Here is an 18,867-nt window from a genome sequence, read left to right on the forward strand (position 1 = left end):
TCATCCACACCAAGGCATCTGTTGGAATCTTCTTTTTTTTAAGGGTGAATAATACTCCATTGCATGCATCTACTGCAGCTTTTCATCCATTCGTGTATTGGCAGACACTTTGGTTGCTTCCAGGTGTTAGCTACTATGAAAATGCTGCTGTGAATGTGGGTGGCTGAATATTTCTTGAAAAGCTGCAGTATGGCTCTCCACTGCGGTTATACTATTGTACATCCCAACCAATAGTGCATATGCATTCCAACTCCTCTACAGCTTTGCCAATACTTGGTTATTTTCTCCTCCTCCTCCTCTTCTCCTTCTCTTCTTCCTCCTCCTCTTCCTTCTTTCTCTTGTTCTTCCTCTTCTTTTTTGACAGCAGTCATCCTAGTGGGTGTGAGGTGTCATCTCAGTGTGCTTTTGCCTTGCATTTCCCTAAAGTGACGTCAAGCATCTTTTTGTGTGCTATGGACCAATCATCTCACTTCTTTGGAGAAATACTAGTCAAGGGTGGGGGGGACAGATCAGCAGTTTAAGCACCTATCTGGCAAGCAGAAGGTCTTGAGTTCAATTCCCAGTACAAATAATAATAATAATAATAATAATAATAATAATACTAGTCAAGTTCACTACCCATTTTCAAATTGGGTTTTTGTATTTATTGCACTATAGGAGTATATATTATCTTATCAAATAAATTGTTTTGAAATATTTTCCCCCTAATATGAGTTGCTTTTTTATTCTCTTGATACTATCTTTTAGTGTACAAAATCTTACATTTGTCTATTTGCTGTATCTTTAGTTATCATGTACAATAATTCATTGCCAAATTCAATGTTGTGAAGGTTTGGTCCTGTTATCTTCTAAAGGTATTGTAGTTTCAGCCCTTACATTTGGATCTTTGTTGCTTTTTGGGGTAAAGTGTGCTAGGGTTTGCATCTGGGACCTCTGGGATCCTGAGCCAAGGCTTTCCCCTGCATCCCCTTAGACGCTGAGACAGTAAGTACAAACCCAATTGGTTGCTCTGTGCTAATGCTTTTATTTTGTTTTACAGGTTACCCAAATTGGGGAAGATTTATTTTTACATTTTTGGTGCCAGGAATTGAACTCAGGACCTTGCACTTGCCAGGCAAGTGCTATGACACTGAGCTATATCCCTGGCCCAATTTATTTATTTATTTATTTATTTATAAGACAGACATGATTTGAACCCACTAATCAGCGAAACATCTCTAGAAAAAAAAAAGGCAATTTCTTCTTAAAACATTATGTGGACAAAAGTTCAAGACACACATACCTTTTAAAAATAATGACATTTCAGTAAAAAAAGACAGACTTGGGAGGCATTGGAGTTCTGCAGAGCCCCACCTGGCCCTGGAGCCCACAGCTCAGACATGTGCCCTAGAAAGGTGGGCTTCGCTCTTCTAGGAGTCGTAGGGCAGAGGGGAATAAGTCAGATTCTAGTTCTTTTGGGAAACTCCAGATTCCTGAAGCCAGCCCTCAACTCACAAAGCACTTCTGGATGGCAGCCGCTGTGAAGACCAAAGGTCGGCTGTTGCTAGGGCGAGCTGCTCCGAATGCAGCCAGGGGCGGCAGCTGCCAAGTGCCGGGTTACCTGGCAACCAGACCATGGCGCAGACTGCGTGTGGTTCCACTGTGTATGTGAATCAGATCAGTAGAGTACTGAGGATTTGTTCTTTCAGAATGCTAAAAATCTTTAACATATTCTAATAATCTACCCTCTGACAATTCCAAATAGGATTCAATGTTTTCTCCATGCCCTGCATTTGACTCACTGGCCATGCCACCCAGTCAGGGGAGGCACCACCCATCAGCAAGCATTTGGTAACATGTGAGGGTGGCTTTGGCTGTGACAGTAACCGGGGGTGCTGCTGGCATTTAGTGCGCAGAGGTGGAGACGATAACGGCCCACAGCATAGCAGGCAACAGTGAATTGTGTGTGTTGTTTCAAAGGCCTACAGGGACCCCCAATGAGGAAACAGGAAAGGCACTTCCAAAACTTCCACAAAGCCACACATGAGAGAGCTGCTCAAGGAAGTATTCCGTGCAGAAAATTTCATTCTCACGTTCTGCAGTCTCTCTCACCTTGCCACTGCTGAATAGTGTTACATGTTCATTAGCATTATTATGCTCTACGGCCTTTTGTTCCCTGTGATTTCAAACAGAGGTCTCTGCAATGCCCCGGTAGGATGAGATTATGCTGGGTTGCATTTGCCAGCAGGCAGAAAAAAAACTCAAACAACAACATTTCCTAGAACAATTATAGGGATTATATATGAGAGACCGGTAGAGCTCTGCAAGAATGTCTTAATTATCCCACCTAAATTCCAAGCCCAAGAAAAAAACAGAAGGTACTTTATTCTTTCCAACTTATGAGAGTGCCCCCCTCCTGCAAGGAACACGAGAAATAGCCCTGATACGGGACAACAACCATCAGATGAGATTTCTAAAAATACGTACAGTATTTTAATTTCCTTCAGGAGGAACTTTTCTGTTAAGAAACCGTACATTTTCCTGTCATTTAGTTTCGTAATAAACACACAACCTTTTATTTCTGGAGCACAAAGATAAATAAATGTTTTGATAACAGAATCTTTGCTTTCAAGAGTGTAGATCAATTGTGGAGGATTTTATTTTCATCTTTTAATGGTATTTTTTTAGAGGCACTCAGATAGACTTCCTGGGCCCTTTAATTTTAATCATAACTGTATGTTTCTTGCCACTGTGTTTTGATATTTGCAGTAGGTGCTGAGAGGTTTTATTTGTTCTGTCTTTATTTGATCTAGATCTAGAATACAAAACAGGGCTTTATAATCTCCCAGCCACTTCAAAATATCTTTATTATTCTCATTTATCAACCACGTCACTACTGCTTGACTGTTAGTTGTTTTTCAATTAGAGAACTAATTTCAAAATATTTCAATTTTGAGTTTTTCAGAACTTACGTAGTTATCTGGGCATCTTTATTAACTGCTCATACCATAACCCAAGTTTAGCTTGGGCATTTTTGCTATTCCCTTTTTTAATAAAAAAAATTCCTACTTTAATTTATCTTGCATCAGAAGATTAATTAGATTATATGGATACTGATTAGATGAGTTAGATGAGTATGTACAGTAATAGTAGATTTCATATACTAAGAATGCTGTTAACATCCATCTCTTTGAAGCATTTCAACAATCAGAACAATAGTGCATCTATGAACAGCAGGTGCAAAATGAATCATATAATTATAAGATATCATTTTCCTAGGTTTCAGGGCAGCTTTTTATCCTGCATCTCTTTCTATTTTACCAGTAGCTGGTTACTTTGACCTGAAAAATACCAAAATAGCACATCGATCTCTTTTAATCAGCAAACACTAATTTCTTTTGATTCCCCAGCAACTCGGGACAGTTTAAATCAATAGGAGGTTTACTGTGAGTGCACTGTTTTTCTGTTAATATTTTCAAGCCCTGGAGTATCTGGGTTAGAATCCACTTTGCCTGGGAGCTGTTTTCCAAATAGGTTTATGATAAAGATCTTTTGGGTGTCCCAGGGCCAGGGTTTTCTCCCTTGCCTTTGCTCATTTTGGAGCAGTATGGAAACTTGAGAGAGAGAAGGAGAAAGGAGATGAAACGACTGGGTGAGGAGGTGTTGGGTTCGCGTCTACATGGGCAGGCACAGGAGAGCTTGGAGGTAGAGGGTGTGGGGTGATCCCAGCCTCCATGGTGTTTAAGAGAGAGAAAGAAGGCAAAGAAGGGGAGGGAGACAAGAGCAGAGGCAGGCAGGAGGGCACAGGAAGCCAGCCACCCCTGGCTATTTCGGAAGTTCACAGGAAGGCCAGAATGCGGAGGACGGACAGCACAGTGCAGGCTAAATTAAAGGATGGGTTTGTAAGCAAAACACAACGAGAGCCTTCCAAGAGCTCCTGCTTCCCGCTTTCCCCTCTCCATCTTCTCATTTCTGAGAGTTTGATTTTATAGGGCAGCAGCACTGTTCTTTCACCCTAGGACCAGGACCCCAGGCAAATATGAATACTTGCATAGACGGAGAGTTGACCATGTACTGAGAGCCGGACCACAGTATTGTCCTACTGAAGCTTCACTACGAGTCCAGAGCTGTGAGGGCTCTTTCCTGCCCCGAGAAACTGAAGCTTAGCTTCCGCTAGCACATCAGTGAGTAGGGTATCTCTGAAGCAAATGCCACAGGAAAGATTTTCTTTCAGCCTTTCTCAATTTTACATTTTCAGAGGGACCAGTCAGACCCTACTTCAGGGATCTGCAGTGTATGTCACAGCCACTTCTCATGATCTGAGGGTCTCGGTGGCTTCAGGGAAAACTAATGCACATGAGAAGCTGGTTGGAAATCTTAAAAACCAAGCCCGCTGTTGGTCCAGGAAGGAAGAAAATGAACCAAGGAAACAATATATTGATTCAAACCCATTGTACCATTTTGACGCAGGTTTGCTGCTCAAGAGAAGGCAAAGCCAGTCTGAGGTGTGTGTAGGTAGAGAGCAGGCCACACACAACCCGGAGTCCCTGCCTCCCCCCGCTGCCAGAAACTATTATCTGAAATGACAGCTCTCTGCCTTCCAGTAAACTGCTGTGTTGGAAGACATTAACTTCTGTATGATTCAGCTTTCCTTTTGGAAACAGGGTCACTGGTTAGCTGCTTTTAATGACCTTGAAGAAAAACACAGCCCTTGCAAAATGTGGCCATCAAAGTCATGGATTTCAAGGATTTTGTAAAATGAAACAGAAATGAACAGGCTGTGTTGCAACTACAAAATGACACTCAAGCTTTTTTGGATAAGCAAACGGTCTGTATCTGTAAGTGGGAGCTGGCATTCTAGGTGCTAGGTGGGTTTTGCTCACTCCAAGGGAAAAAAAGATTAGTGTTTTGTAGAGGATGGGTTTGATTTTTTTTTTTTTTCCACTATGGAAGCTCAGACCACGAATCAGTAGGGTTCCAACAAAGGAGAAAGACTGAGCTAGTTTCCATAGAAATGTCCATGTTAACCTACTAATCTCCAACACTACACAACAGCAGGCCAGGGCAATTTGACAGGCAGCAGCCTTTGGCTTCCTTCTAGGCAATTACCCATTGGTTAATTAATTTCTTTATGAGAAACCACTGCTTCAACCCTAAATCCTTAGTAGGCCTCACACAGTGAGCAGCTCCTGGAGTTCAGGAAACTTCCCTGGCAGAGCTTGCTTGTCATTGTGCCAATGGTCCCACCATCTCCCGGAACGACACCGGAAGTCAGACAGCACACAGAGGTGCCCCGCTCCCCAACTCAGGCCTTCCAAACACAAATCGGGCTTTTCCCATTCAGGCTTGGTTTTCACTGCTGCATTGCCTGGGTATTCCTGGTGATGCCACTGACAGATGGCATATGGGTGGAAAAACAAGCACCAGGAGATATCCAGCGTAAGAACTGAATCCTAGCCCGCGTGGACACTCCTAACTGTCTTACGATGGAAAAATCATTTACTCTTTCTGGGTCACAGTGGCTCGGCCATAAAGCAGGCACGGTACATGTGTCCCTGCCATTTGTGAGAGTACATCATAAATTATGCAATGCAGGGAGCAGAAAGAACAGAAAAAGGGAACACTGCTGTTCACTGAGCAACTTCTAAGTGCTGGAACCTAAAAGCATTCCATGCGTAATTGCCAACCCTCTCAACAAAGAACATGGGAAAGGAATCATGGAGGAAGAAGGGCAAGAGGAAGTATTTGTAGACACAACCAAGTGCTGAGCAAGAACTTAAATAACAAACAAGGACTTAATGATCCAAGTTGAACAGTCCAAACATTCTGCTCTGGAGCGGGGAGGAGGTAAATCCTTACATATGATTATCCAGTTTTGAAATTTCTAGTTTTCATGGACAGCCTAGCCAAGAGATGGTGGTTATTAGAAAATCAACTGTGATTTAAAATTAGCAAGGATTTATTGACTGTGGAGGGTGCATGACCCAGAAACACCATGTACGTGTTCCACTAAGTTTCTAAGGAAACCAGCTGCGGGGCAGATGTGCCAGGGCTGCAGCTTCCTCAGTGAGTGTAGGAAGGCACTTTCTTTCTCCCTTATCTTTTGGAGGGAAAAGCCCACCTTCAGCATGTGGTATCTGTGAAGGTTTCCTGTAGTCACAGAAAAAATGTGGAGGCCTACTGGTAGCATCCAAGCCTCCCACGCTTGGCCATCACCTCATCCTCCTGGGACTACTTCCTGTATGCAGATTCCCCACAGAGCACCCATGGGGTGCACTTCCTGCTAGAGCAGCGCTGCCTGCGATTATCCTGCATCACCAGTCTTTGGCCAAACCAGCCTTTGTTCTGTTTCCAACCATAGCTCCTGTCCAGCCTTTGGGTGGAGATTTTGCCACAATTCTTTCACCCTTCCTTTCATACTATGGCCAGAGTCTGGCTCCAGCCTCTCACGCCCCTAAGAAGCCTTCTCCAGTGCTCAAGCAAATTTCTCAGCCTCTGAACCTACATCAGCCTGGGAATCTGGGCCCAGATAATCCAAATCACAAGCTCCCATGTCTTCTCCAGCTGTAAATTTGCCTGTCTTCAGTAGTCAAACGGTCCCAGGTAGGTTTCATCCCAGGGCCTTTGCATCTCCCTCTTCCCTATCTCCAGTGTTTTATCTGTCCTTCCTGGTGCCACCCTGGGCTGCTGTTTTCTCTCTCAAGCCCTGGTTTAAATGTCAAATTGTCAAGTTCCCTGCTCGCTTCTACTCCCTGAAGTGCCCCCTTCAGCTGCTGTCATTTCTGGTACAGCACCCCCCTTACTTTCTTCAGCATATCCTAGTAGTCGTGTGCATTAGAATATAAAATCAATTTTGCTTTCGCCACCTTCTCCTCCACGAGATGTGACTAAGAACCATGTGTTTGGAGTGTGCATGGTTGGAACTTAATAAATCATTGGCTAAATGACTGACAGTTTTCCACAGCAGCCGTAAGCTCAGCCTTTCATCAATCAGATGCCCGGGGAATCTGGGCCACTTCCAAGGACACAGAGCTTCCGGCATCATCCATGCCTTCTGCCCTGGGCCACCCAACGGGCGTGCCCAGTTGCAGACAGGCTACCGTGGCTCTCTAGGTAGCAACAGGGCTGACACATCACGTTCCCTAGAAGGGCGCCTCCCAAACTCCTATCTCATCTGCTCTTTGCACATGCCTAGGTTCTTATGGCCGGGACTATCTTTCTCTTCACCATTTCTGGGCTACTGGGATTAGGTGCAATCTGGGATGTTGTGTGGCGCCTTATAAACCTCAGTCACTTTTCCTACATGCCAGCTTACAGCTCTGTCTGAAAGCATTAACGACAGTCTGACGTGAAAGCTCCTCTGTCCTGTGGGCCCCTCAGCCCAGCCAGGCCAACTTCTCTCCGACTGAGTCCCCGTGGGAGGCCTCAGCCCCTGAAAATGCAGCATCAAAGGCCCTGTCCGCCTTTATAAATTAGAGTTAGGGACAGCAGGTAGCACATCTTCCCCCAGCTCTCTTTTCTAAATGCCTTTTTTTCCCTTATAAAAGAAATGCTGGCTATTTTTGGAAGACTGACAAGCACACATAGGCAGAAAAAAAAAAGCCTCCTTAATCCTACCACCTGAAGACAGATAAGGCAACTTTCAGTGCAGTTTTTAAGTTGTTCCTCCACCTGGAGTGCTTATTTTTTTGTGTGTATTGTCATGCTGGGAAGATAATATCAACTAATATGCATAATCATTTGCTGGGCCCTGTGGACACGCTGAGTTTCTGGGATGACTTTTTTACCTGCACGACAAGATTTATTCTCTCCACCCTCTGCTCTCTTTCGAGAACAAAGCAATTTTAATCCCTCCCCTTACTTAAGTGTCAAACTTTACATTACATTTTTTAAAGTAACTGTACACCTCTAGTGATACATAACGTGACACCACCTTTTATTCTTTTAATCAATACTTTAAAAAAATCCTCTCTAGGTACAAAATTGCCATGTCAATATCCTTTTATTTATACAATAGGAGTGGAGAAAAAGTGTAAGAAATAAAAAGGAGGGGACAAGTAATGTCTTCTTTTACAGTGTCACTGAGCTATTGTGTAGATGTAGTTAGAGTGGCACCGCCCTTGCTGATTCAGAAATGGCTCAGATGGGCCAGAGTCACCAAGGAAAAGACCATCTCCGTGGGATAGTTGTTTGTCCTTCCAGAGGGTGGAAGAAATTAACCTGAAATGCTAACTTGGGGGCAGAAGTTCACCTTACAGAAACAGGTTAACTATTCCTAATCTGAAAATCAGAAACACTCCCAAATCTGAAATTTTTTGAACTGGAAGAGGATGCTGCAGGAGGAAAATCCCACATTCCACTTCATGTGACAGTCACAACAGGCACGTGCTAGACGGCACCCTACTGTGACACCTTCGCACCCATGTGCGCAGAGACTGAATACACAATTGCTGAGCTGCGGAAGTGGCCCTGAAGGTAAGTGGATAAGGAAAATGTAGTAGATACGTATTGGTGGAACATTTATCAGCCACATGGAAGAATAAAATCATGTTATCTGCAGGAAAATGGACAGGACTGGAGACCACTGTCTTAAGTGAAATAAGCCAGAGTCAGAAAATCAAACCACATATTTCCTCTTCTATGAGCCATCTAGAAATAAATAAATAAGTGAATTAACACATAAATAAATCGAGAGATGATGGGAAACTAGAGGGTAGGCTTTCAGAAACAGGGAAGGGTATTAGGAGGAAAGAGGAGAACAGGGATGGGGCATAAAGGGAATAAAAATAATCAAGATACATCGTAAGTGTGTGCCAATGTACTACATGAATCTTGTTGTTCTGTGCTACAATATGCACCAATAAAAACAAACAGAAAATCAAGGCATGCTAAAAATAATGTATAATACATTCATACAATGTACATAAGGTTTATACAAAATATAAATGAATTTTGTGGTTGGACTTGGGTCCTGTAGCCAAGATTTCTCTGTCTCTCTGTTGCTATCTTTGTCTCTGTCTCTTTGTCTCTGTCTGTCTGTCTGTCTGCCTGCCTGCCTATCTGTCTGTCTCTCTCTCTGTCTCTAAATTTTCTAAAATCCAATAAATTCAAAATCTAAAACACTTTGGTCCCAGAGATCTGGACATCCTCAATAAGGGATGATCAACCTGCGCTATTTATATAGTTACACTCACCCCTTTTATAGTGCCTGCAGAAGGGATTGTTTATTCTGTGTATATAGATCCGAGGCCATAATTGCAGGCCCCATTTAAGGAGTTTTTTAACCACCTTTTCTGCTCACCTCTTTCCTTGCCTCACCTACTCACGTAGACTGAGGTCCCCAGGTACCAAGAGCGGTTCTGAGACAGCCAAGCCTGTGGTCTTGACTGACCTTGCTTCGAAGACTGCAGAGTTCATGAAAGCACTTAAATCTGAGTTCCACAGAAGCCGGGAGCTCTTTTGCAGGACCATCTATCTACAACAGGAACATCTTTTCTATCCACCAATTTAATACATTTTTAATCATTTGTGGTGCAAGTTTATAGAGTTCCTCCCTAAGTACAAAGTCCAGAGTGGCGCTGTGTTTTATTTAACAAATTTGTTCCCATATTGACAGTTCCCACAGGCTCATGAAAGAAGGTCCTCTCCAGGATTCGGCATAAAGAATTTTCCAGAATTAATCAAGTTAGAAAAGGTCTCTTTGCAAAGTATACCATGGCCCTCTGAGCAGGGGTTAACTAGGAAACAGTTGAAGTCCACTGAACCACAATCCTTATTTCCCAGACAAAAATATATAAGGGACAAAATGATTATGTACATGAATTGGCTTAGAAGTCATCACTATAGCAGAGTGTTCAAATCAAGGACTGAAACTCGGATTCAAGATACCTGGTCGGGCTCACTGTTTGTTGAAATATTTTGGGTTGCCTTGAGCCCCTTCCCCGCAGTAAGACCCCTTAATCAATTGTCTTTTCTCCCCCTACAGATGTGTGCTCAATACCAGAGACCCTCTATGAGGAGAACAGAGGGGTGGGAGTCAGTGGGACAGCTGGTATCCCACTCTTGCTGCCGTCTCTTCGCCTGCCAACGGGAATCACCGTGTTAACATCCTGACCTACAGAGATGAAAGGAACTGGCCTTGATTTTCCCACCTTCATTTTTTGCATTGTTTTACCAAGTCTATAAAAAGCCAGCAAATTTGACTACAAAGCTTCCCTGATTAGTGTGTGCGTAGTATTTGCTAAGCAGGCCTCCACGCTTCCATAAAATAGGCTTAATGTAGGAGCAGGGAGAAACAGATAACTGTGAGTGGCTCTCCTGGGAAGTCTTTAGAGGACATTTGTTTTTTATAAATGTGGAGTCCTGTGATGGGAATTAAAAGGGAAAGACAGAAGGGCATGGAGGTGGCAGGGCTACTAGATGGTGCTTGAAGAATGGACAGTCCCAGCAGCCCGAGGTAGCGGCCTGAGCTTCAGGAGGTGAGGCTGGCGTGGGGCAGCACACAGTGCTGCATTCTGAGGCTAGAGGTCTGTGTCTGGACTTTGCTGAACAATCATGGACGGATCATGTCCTCCTCCTGAGCTGCAGCTTCTCCCCTGCCACATGGGAGCTCAGGGTAGATGTTTGCTACTTCCCTTCTGGTTCTTTCTGCCAGCTGGTCAAGAGACCTGATGCAGGTGTCCCCCTCTCTGTGTGTCAGGGACTCTCTCGGCATGGATGAGTTTTAGCTCACACCCAAAAATTAAATCTACAAGGAAAGGCAGTGGCTGCCCATGCAGAAAAGCTCTCAGGCGAGGCCTGGCCACCTTTATTTCTGGCTTGCACACGTTAATAACATCCTGTGCTCCTGGATTTTGCCCGTGCCTCTTGCAGTTCACACGCCATACAGCAGCCAGAGCGTTCTTTCTGAAAAGCTATGTCAGAATGGTACCAGCATCTGTCCCCGATCCCCCAGAAGTCTTCCACCTTACTCAGACCAACGGCACAAGTCCTTACGTGGCCCTCACGTGCAGAATGCTGGGGCACAGGGCCTCGCTCTGACTTGCCTTCTGCCCCTCTCTTCTTGTGTTCCCAGCGTGGCTGCATTAACTCATTGCTTCTTGACCGTGGCACCCATGCTGTGGTCCCGGGGCCTTGGCAGCTTCCCAGCCTGTGGCTAGCTCACTCGCTAACTTCTAGGCAGAAGTCTGCTTAAACACCCACCCAGAGGCTACCCCGGCCTTTCAGTGTAAGTGTACCCTTCCTCCTTGCAGCGCACGTGCTGCTTTCTTTCCTGGCATTTGTCCCCACCTGATGTGCATTTTGTCTTTAATTAACTAATTAATTTTTTTTATGTATTTAGTACAGGGTCTACAGAGTCTCACTACACAGATCAGAGTCGTAGTGATCCTCCTGTTTTCAGCCTCCTAAGCACTGGGATTACAGGCATGCGCCACCACACCCAGTCTCAGTCACTGTCTCAGTGCGCCTCGGGGCCGGGGCGGGCACAGCACGCTGGGGATCGAACCCCAGCCACTGCGCTCTGCCTAAGCAGACACGTTAGTCTGCTGAGCCACCTGGCCAGCCTTTGTCTTCACTTCAGTTGCCTGGACTGCCCATAGTCCTAGAAGCTTCCTGAAAACACTGAAGCGCTCTGTTTTCCTTGAGGCCTTGCTGCTGGTGGCTGGAATCAGGGCTGGCTCCTGGTGAGACAAAGCACCCGATACCTATTCTCAGCACTTACTGTAGGGTGCACAACCAGATGAACGCGTGGGGTACACTTCATGCCTGTGCCCAAGAGCCATTTCCGTTTGCTTCTGCTGCCCATTTGTAGATGGGCCTTGACATCTGGCGCTCTGAAATTTATTCATCTATTTATTTTTTTTAAATAACAATGACCAGAAATACATTTTTAAAATAGGTTTCTTCTTGGGTCTTTCTGAACACGGCTCGCACCTGCAGGTCAGGGCACTCGATGCTAACTTTATATGGCGCTGTTTAATTCAGGTCACAAATACAGAATGCTAAGGCATAGCAGTGACAGGTTACAGTCAGAGACTCATATCGCATTTTCCTCTGTTTGGGGGAAACACTGCTGAGGGAAAGGAGAAACAGATTTTGCAGTTGCAAAAACAATAGAAAAATCAGGTGACCCTCTCGTCATCAAAGAGGAAGCTGATTCTCCTGTCCCTGAAAACTTGCTCGTACTTGCTCTAGAAGCTCTCAGAGCAAAGAATCTTTTTCCAGGCAAAGTCCTTCCTAGGAAAATGACTGGGTTCCTCCTATAATAAGGCCAGGGATAGAGCTCACATCTGGAATAATTTGGTCACGCTGGGTATGAATTGGGCTCATGGTCACTGTGTCCCCTTCTCACCAAAGAATGGGCAGGACGCGGTAGGACTGGCAGAGCTGACTTGCTAGAAGCACGAACATGTCCTGGCCAGACCCGTACAGTGCATTAACCAAATATGCCAGAGGAAGCATGCACTGAAGAATCAGAAAGCCAGTTCAGGCCCAGCCTGAGCATTGCTCACTTGCTGGGAACTAGTCACTGTCCCACGTGCCGAGGCGGAGGTAAGTGGTCACTTCATAGAGAGGGGGTGGCAGCTGCTGGCTGGATGCAGAAATGCATCCAGAACTTCTAGGCAGACACTCTCCTCCCAGTGGATTTAAAATGACCACGTTGCTTTCTACTCTGGCGATAAGAACAGATAGCATCCTCGTAGCAGATAGCTTTCCACAGGTGCTGCATCTTCAGTCAGGATCTCCATTTGTCTGTCACACTGACCCCACGACCATCATGAGCTTGCTTCTCAACCCCGGCCTGATAGCCTCTTGGTGTTTTCCACCCTACCAAGGACCGAGGGAACAAGGGATTCACTCTTCCTTTACCAGAAAGAATATTCCCATGAAAGCCAAACCCAGATTGAGTAGGAAGGAAAGGCTCCTACTGCTTTTAGTTTTAACAGTTGTCTACTGGCCAACCCCACCCCCTGGCGCTTTGCGCTGTAGGTGTATAAGGGTTACGTTTATGACTACTGCCTGGTGTTTTCTCTTTACCTTTCGCCTTGGAGGAGCAAATGCTGCCAGAGCTCTGGAAGATTCTGTGATTGACGGCTACGCTTGTTCAGAATCCCTCCGTCCTGAAAGGCTGCTTAGTGCCTCTGGCTTCCGGGCAGCCTCACCGAGTCTTCGTATCTTCCGTAAGTGACCAGTGACTCGCACTGATAGGAACCGCGACCTTGGTGGGGGCAGATGGGAGCGGGGCGAGCGGTGGCCGTCCACGGCCCTACGGCAGCAGCTCTTGCAGTGAGCTGGAGAGCAGCAGTGCTCAGCCCTGGCGCTCGGCCAGGTTCCTCCCCTGGCTTGTCCCCGAGGTGACTCCTGATTAGGTGATGAGCCTGGTTCACTTTACTGAGGGCTAACGTATGCTGTAAGATTATGATATATCATTTGCTAAACGTTAGCTCCTGGGATCTGGTCCTAAAAATCTAATGTCAGTAATCCCACTTGCACTACAGTATTTCTTGTTCTCTGTTTTGACGTCCCTCCCCCCTTTTTTTTTGTAGTGTATGCGTACATCACAGAACAAGTGCATTCTTCACTGCAATTGGCGCGTCCGCACAACCTCTAGATCCTGTTTTTTCCCCTACCCCCAGACCCTCTCGAGCACGATCTCCTTCCCATTTCCAACACTTTATTCCTGAGCTCCACATCTGCCCAAATGACAGAACAGGAGAGTTGATAAAAGCCTTTCCTAATTCCTGTAATTCCTGGTGAGAACAAAGTCAGGACAGTGTTTCTAACTGGTCAAGCATTTGACATCAGTCGCTGCGGTGGTGCCGGGCTGGGAAAAGGCCAGGAGCCGAAGGGGCTTTGGAGAAGACTTGGGGCTTCCATGAGGCATTTTGGGGTCCAGATAACCTCACCCTCAAGATTCTGCATGCACAGGGAGATTGGCTGATGTTTTCACTCTTTGCAAAGAGTGCCAAAGGACTTCATTTAAAAAAATCTTCAGCCTTCCTTCACATAATTGAATATTCTTCCCAAACACCTAAACGGGCTTCTTTCTTTGAACTAGATAAAGGAAAGAAAAAGCTGCCAGGGTTACTCCCCTGTCAACCTCAGCATAATCAAGAGATTTGAGACTTGCCTGTTTCAAGTGCCAGGCACTGTTGGGAGCCAGGACAGAACCGGGAAAAGGACACAAGTGTTTCCAAACAGCTTACACTTTACAGACAGAAAAGATAAAGGTGAATCCAGAGATGGGTGACTTCAACATGTTCAGTTTGTACTAAGGCAGAAGAAAGCCCAAGGCACTGCCAGAGCATGTGGGAGCGACACTCAGCCCCTGCCCCTTTTTTATAGCGAAAGAAAAGTTTAGCTGATGGTACTCGTGTGAAGTAGAGACGTAATGAGGCATAGCTCAGGGCATTCCCTCAGAAAGCCAGTGTGTGATCCTTCAATTCATACTTAAAGGCAAACAAAATGTCTGTGGTGACGGAAAGACTGGAGTTTAGTTTAAATATGTGACAAAGTAGCAGAAAACAAAGACACCAAATTTTCCCGGCGATGGAGATGAATGGATGCTCGATTCTTGGCCACATGTTGCAGATGAAATGGGAAGTTAGAATCCCCATTGGACCCAGTGATATGATGAATACCATCCCCCAACTTCAGATAGAAAACGTTTGTCGCAGTAGCTGGTCCTCAATGAATGACATGAGCCTACTTAGAAGAGAAAAACCTGAATTCAAAGAATTTCAGTACTCTTAAATTGGGGAAAGAGAACAGAGTGAAGATGCCTACTGCCTGCTAGGTAAAATAACTTCAGCTACAGATCAGTCATAGAAATTCCATCCTAAACAAAATTATCATGTTACTGCTCTTTGGCCCCCACGTAAATGAAATTATCTGACCAAAGCAAAGATCAGGGAAACAAATGAACAAGAAAAGATGAGCACAGCTCCAAAAGAAGGGAAGACTCTTAATTATTCTCATAAACTGTCTGAGCAAAGAAACTGCTTGGGGTTCACTTAGCAACCACCTTCAATTCAGATCACAGAATCTGCCTGCAAGAGCTCTGTATTTCTGGTCCCCCAAGAGCTTACATAAGTTACCTTTCATAAGACAATGGTGTCCAAATTATTGCACAATCCTGAGCAGGTCATAAATGAAATGTGATTTTACAGAGAGGAACCTGAAAATTAAAGACATAACAAGCACCTGATATCTACCATCAAGTATTTCTAAAGAAATTGTCTTTTGTGATTTTAATTCCTAGCTTATGAAAGTTAACCTATATTTGTTAAGACTTAGAAAAAGAGTTAGTAAAGCATAACAAAACTAGTCATGCAGAAAATTGGGAATCCCAGGCAAGGAAAAGTAGTGGTCACTGACCACGTCAGTGGTCATTTGGGGTCTGCTGTTGTGGCCTGGTCAACACTTTCCAGCCCCTTGCATTCTTGCTGCAGTAGTTGGCCCTGAAGATACTAGTCCTAAGCTCATTCTAGAGGCAGGTAAAAGCCTTCTGCTACATATGAATCTACCTCAGCCTATAATTTCTATGGCTAGTTGAGAAGGGAGGAGAGGCTGTATTTTTAAAATTTAAAGTATGAAAGTCATCAATCTTCTTTGCTATTTAGAGCTCCTTTCTGAAGAAACTTCAATGTGCTGCTGTGCAAGCTGGCGTTAGTGGCAAATTTAATGTCACACTGATGATTTCAGGCAACCTGGCAGCCAGCAACATGACAAGAACAGCTCGAGGGCTCACTAGATATCACTTTGTAATGAAAATGGACACTTTCTAAAATAAATGGACGCTTTACTGTGGCATGGTCCCCTGTTACCTACACATTTTAGATCTTTGTTCTGCTTAGAAAAACAAAACAAAAACAGCTGATTGTTTGCTCGGAGACCTCTTTGGCCCTATGTTGTGCTCATCTCTCCAGGTACATTTAAACACCCAAGTCAAGTCTTGCATAAGAGAATTTGCACAAGGGCTCCAAAGAAGAGGTGTCCTCTGATTTCCAGTGGAGCTGCTTCTGAGGGCATGGTGATTAACTTACCTACCATGGCTAAGCCATCGGTCGGGTGGAGGTATACTACAGAGGCCCGAGATCCATGCAGTTCTGCAGTCACGCTACCACTGGGTCCTAAGCCACATGAGAACGGGCCAAGTTCCTGGGACAGGCACTCTCAGTTTTGTCAGCTGTAAGATGGGAATATTATAGCATGTGCCTTTGGGGGTTGTTGTAAGGATAAAAGAATTAACACAATGCTTGGTATACCTTAATAGCTGCTATCAGCCCTTTGGAAGATGGACAGAAAAGACACACTGTTGGAAGTGGACCCAGGCATCACAGACCTTGAATATTAAGTGAGATGAGTTTATCTTGAATTATTTTACCCTCTTGACAGATCTTTGCTGTATACTCAGGATTCTGTTATCCGCAGGGGTTACCTCACAATTTAAGGTGAACCTCATGGACGGACTTTTTGCTCCACCACATGCCATGGTAGGAAGGGCCATTTCTCCTCCGTGGAGCACAGAGCTTGTTCTCATACTGATCCAATCTTCCCCCCTTCGTTCTCTCTGCTGATCTGAGGTGCCTTCACTACTGAGGTCTCCCCCAGGCTAATGCCTATAGGCCCAATCTTAAATATTTCATATTTCAAAATTCCTGCTGCCTCTGCTCTTCTTTCCCATCTGCTAACTGATCTCAACTGGAGTGTATTAAAGAACGTGACTTGAGCCACTTATCTGCAGTGTAATGATTAATAGCGATGATGACTGGTATTTAAATGGTGCTTCATAATTTAATAAGTTTCCTCAATGCACACGATGGCCATTCAGCCATGTCTAGGCAAGTATAATCATTTTCATTTTCACATTAGGAAACTGGAGTTCAAATACACGGGCTGGCTCATTCCAGATCACAGAGATGGGAAGCAAGCCTCGGCTAGGAATCTAAAACTTCTGATGTGATCTTTGGAGCTAATCCAAACAGGAAGTTCCTTGTTTAAAATAATTCATAGAGAGATGTGAATGATCAGTAGCTGACACCTATCAAGAGACATGTGCAGCTAAAAAGGAAAACCTCAAAAAAGATCATAAATGTTTGATTACAGAATGAAGGAGGGGATGGGGGTCAGAACTGAGGTACTTTTCAGCAGATAATCCTTTCAGTATTTGTTACTCTTGCGGACCTGCATGGCCAGCCTTAAACTCACATCTACTGAGCTGAGAGAAAAGATTCCAACCTGAGTTGAAAATCTAGGTGTTGGTTCTGCTGCAAGCAATGATTGTGCCCCTTTTTTTATTGTATACTTATATGCATTCCATGTGTATTTCAATAGAAAAAAAATTAAATACAATAAAGTGAAACTTTCACCATAAAATCTTGGCAGATGGCTGTGATGTCCCAGTTTAAGGTGCCAAAGTGTTATGAAATCCATTTGGTTTGCCAAAGAAATGTCTTTTCATTTAATCTTTAATCAGATACAGAATGGGAAAATGACCGTACATGTGGAGTAATCGTTTAATTCCACAGTTTTGAAAAAATGCTTTGAGTCTCTACACTGGACTTCTTTCCCTTCACAGTTGAGAATCAAATTTCATATTTTCCAGCAGCTTGGCCGCCCCTGTATCAGTGTAAGACCCAGGGGGCAGAGAGAGAGAGGGCACTCTCTGAGGATACCTCTCCCACTCCAGATCCACCCTGAAGGCTGCCCTGGACATGGGACCCTCTCAACCAGGGTACCACTGTGTAACCTACAACAAAAGAAGTCTCAGACCGGTTCCATCCAGCTGTACCTAATACCTATTATTTTCTCAGCTCGGTTGTTCTTTTTCAAGTAAGGGTATTTTATGAAAATTAAAACCACTCTGTCCGTGGGAACCTGTAAAGAAAACTATTTTTCGGACAGCATCACCCTGCTGACACCCTTACGCAGGCCTGTTTAGAGAGGGAGCTACTGGGTTTCTGAGTCCATTCCGCAGAGTGTCTACCCGCCAGCCCCCGCGCAGGCTGGGCCCACAGCCTGGGGAGCCCCGAGTTCCAACCTGTGACTGGAATCATTGAGTCCTGCACCCCGGCTGCTCAGGAAGCGCATTCCAGCGAGCAGAATGAAAGGGGCTTTTATAAGCAGTTGTTCGTTATTTCTTAAACAGACTCCCACATAAAGACTGTTTTGTTTCTCACTCTTGAGGAAAAAACTGAGCTCCTTCCGAGGTACGTGGAGCGGGGAGGGGATCAGGAGAGGCGGGCCCAAGGCCTGGGCAGAGCCGGGCTAGTGGAAGCAGTCTCAGGGTGGGCTCCCTCCTAGTCTAGGGGAGAGCTGCACTATCCCAGGGGAAGGGGAGGAAAGCCAGTCATTCTCAGATGGGGACCTCTGGGAGAGACTCTGGCGTTCTGCTTTCCAGAAAACTCTCAGGGAATTAAGTTTTCTCTAAGGACCTAATTTCCTGTTTTATTTTTTATTTTTCCTTGGCCCAAAAGGCTACATTTTGCCCTTTATAAGATTCAGAGCTTTCTTCCTATCATACTATCCTAGTTTGTCACAGAAAAAGCAGATCCTCTCTCTTTCTACTGAACTATAACCTCCTCACCATTCGAAACACCCCAAATTCTGTGTAGCGGGCAGGAAAAGGCTAAAGTTTTATAATTTAACTTACCTGACTGTTACATGATTATACAAATACATGCATACAAAGATGCATGATTAATTCTCATTAATTTATTCTTAATTAAATATTTAGTATCAATTTATAATGGTATCATGAAGATCAGGTGGCACCACGAAAATGTTGAAGAAAATAGTACAAAGAAAAAAGTTGTGTCCCTTTCCTTTTTTTTTTTTTTTTTTTTTTGTACTGGGGATTGAACTCAGGCTCTTGTGTTTGCCAGG

The 18,867-nt window shown here is 44.6% G+C and overlaps 1 protein-coding gene across 3 annotated transcripts in view; it reads right to left on the reverse strand.

The window, feature by feature from the left end:
- The window catches only part of Gng2 (G protein subunit gamma 2), a 125,102-nt gene that overhangs the window by 21,317 nt on the left and 84,918 nt on the right, over positions 1 to 18,867 (reverse strand). The window contains exon 1 of one of the 3 annotated variants that reach the window (XM_023723747.1): positions 13,018 to 13,233. The exons of the other annotated variants lie outside the window; for them this stretch is intronic. The gene's annotated coding sequence lies outside the window, so the exon portion shown is untranslated. Of the gene's footprint in view, positions 1 to 13,017; positions 13,234 to 18,867 lie in introns of those variants that run through there. 3 annotated transcript variants of the gene reach the window in all.

This window comes from Octodon degus, unplaced genomic scaffold (genome assembly GCF_000260255.1).
Source record: "Octodon degus isolate 3935 unplaced genomic scaffold, OctDeg1.0 scaffold00102, whole genome shotgun sequence".
Lineage (NCBI taxonomy): Eukaryota > Metazoa > Chordata > Mammalia > Rodentia > Octodontidae > Octodon > Octodon degus.